We start from the raw sequence: 2,326 nt of genomic DNA on the forward strand, positions 1-2,326 counted from the left end.
ATGAAGCGGTGTTTGCAGAGAACTTACACACATCCACCCAGTCCTTACATGACCGTATGGCCTGCTGCGGTGTACACGCTATGGAAATCGTTGCTATACTACATTTTAAGGGAATAATGACCTGTTCGGTACAATCATATTTTTTTGTAAATATTTTCCATCCACAGTGGGCTGAATCCACAGATACGGAGCCCCCAGATATGGAGGGCTGACTGCATCTGCCCCCTGGCTTCCTGCCTCAGTTTGTCCCTATGCCCTCTCATCTGGACTGTGATTTTCATTTCCTAACTGTTCTCTTTGCTTCCAGACTTTGGTAATGTTTTATTTATTTGTCTTCACAGACAAAGTGACAATGTGTCAAACTTTATTCAAACACACAAATGGTAGCAAAGAGCACCAACAAGTGACTGCCAGGCATTGGCAGAGGTTGTGACTTCCTTTGGGACTGCTATTTCACGCTGTCGTCAGCTAAGCACGCACAGGTACAGGGTCACTTCTCTTTTTAGGTGGACAGGATGATTTATTGGTGAACATGATTAAGGTGACTAAGGAGGGGACGGCATAGTGGGGAGCCCTCAGGAGTTGCAGGTTCCACCTCTTGTCTAGGGGACCACTATTAGGGATATGTTTGATCCCACAGCCATCAGGGATGAGCCGCTTCTCAGCTACCATGTCTTCAAATTCACCCCCATTAAACTTGGTAAAGCCCCACTTCTTTGAGCTGTGGATCTTCTGGCAGCCAGGGAACTTGGACTTGGCCATGAGGAGGCCTCAGTCACAAGTTCCTTATTTTGCAGCGTGGTGTGGATGGCCATGGTCACCTGGCCAATGTGAACCCTGGTCCACTGCACCCTGAAGCTTCCCAAAGGCACCCACACACCCTTCTGGAGCCTAGACTGGAGACAGAGTGAGATCAGAGACCTGAATATCCACTGCAAACCTGTCTCCATGGTCCCTTAGGGCAATGCACACAAGCAACAGGCTGCACACACTACCAACGAGGCACACCAGGTCCCCACGAGTAAAGGACGCTGATCAGCTTAACTGACTGCAGAAAAGAGTCCTTTTTTTTTCTGGTGGTACTGGATTTGAACTCAGAGCCTCATGCTTGCTGGGCAGGCCCTCTACCACTCGAGTCACTCTGCCAGTCCTGTTTTGTGTTGGGTTTTTTTTTTTTTTCTGGTGATACTGGGGTTTGAGCTCAGGACCTCACACTTGCTAGGCAGTTGTTCTACCATTTGAGCCACTCCACCAGCTCTTGTGTTGGGTATTTTTGAGATAGGGTCTCACAAACTATTTGCCTGCACTAGGCAAATAGTTCTTTGGCTGATCTCTGCCTGCCGAGTAGCTAGGATTACAGGCGTGAGCACTGGTACCCGGCAGAACAGGGTCACCTTTAACTGGCTCCTCATTACACCCTTCTCGTTAGCAAGAAGTAGCTCAGGCTCTTTGGAAAAACAGAAAGCATGGGAATGCCAACCTGCTCCAGCCCCGATGGCAGAATTACCTGGTCCAGCCTGGCACCTGGGACAGGGGAAAGGCAGGAAGGCAGGACTGGGAAGCTTGGGAGATTGTGACTCACCGAGCAGATGACACTCACCAAACCCAAAAGAACTGGAGGAAGTCCTTTTCTCTGTTGGCAATAAACTTCAGGGCTTTATTCTGCAGTGCCTTTGCTCACTGGAGGAAGTCTTTAACGAGAGCACACTGACTTGATTTACATATGGCTTGGGTCAAATACGTTCACAGACATCCTAACAAATGACTCACCCGCCGATTCTTGGAGGATTAAAATCTTAAAAAACTGTCATGGAGTTGCAGTGAGGGAAACTTGACGAAAAACAGTCCTTCAAAGGCAGAAAGATCATCTCTTTCTGTTTTAGGGCGCAACATCCATCATCCCTCCCATCTCTCTTTCTTTTTTTATGTTTGGTTTTGCAACACAGGCTGTTACTATGGAGCCCAGGCTTGCCTGGGACTCACGATCCTCCTGCCTCAGCCTCCTGAGTATTGGGATTACAGGTGTGAGCCATCACACCCAGCTTTCAACGGTCCTCTTAATTCTCCTGGTGACTCAACCCGTCCTGCTCCTCTTGGGGTCCCCTTGCTCACGGCAGTGGTCAAATTTCCCAAACACAAGTGTGACTAAACATTTCCTGTACTCATGGTCTGGTTCCTGCCGACCTCCGCTACTATGAGGCAGAGTTGGACCGTGCTAGCTAGAACATTCCCTGGGGGCCACCGCTGGCTGCTCATTGCAGTGCTCCTTTGTCTACTTAGCAAATCCCTCCCCACCTTCCACAGCTTGATTTTTTTTGGCGGTACT

The 2,326-nt window shown here is 49.0% G+C and overlaps 1 pseudogene; it reads right to left on the bottom strand.

Moving 5' to 3' along the window:
- Window positions 1-938: 938 nt before the first annotated feature.
- On the bottom strand, window positions 939-1,054 carry LOC141420113 (small nucleolar RNA SNORA70; annotated as a pseudogene).
- Between the last annotated feature and the right edge of the window lie 1,272 nt (window positions 1,055-2,326).

The sequence above is a fragment of the Castor canadensis genome, chromosome X, assembly GCF_047511655.1.
Source record: "Castor canadensis chromosome X, mCasCan1.hap1v2, whole genome shotgun sequence".
NCBI lineage: Eukaryota > Metazoa > Chordata > Mammalia > Rodentia > Castoridae > Castor > Castor canadensis.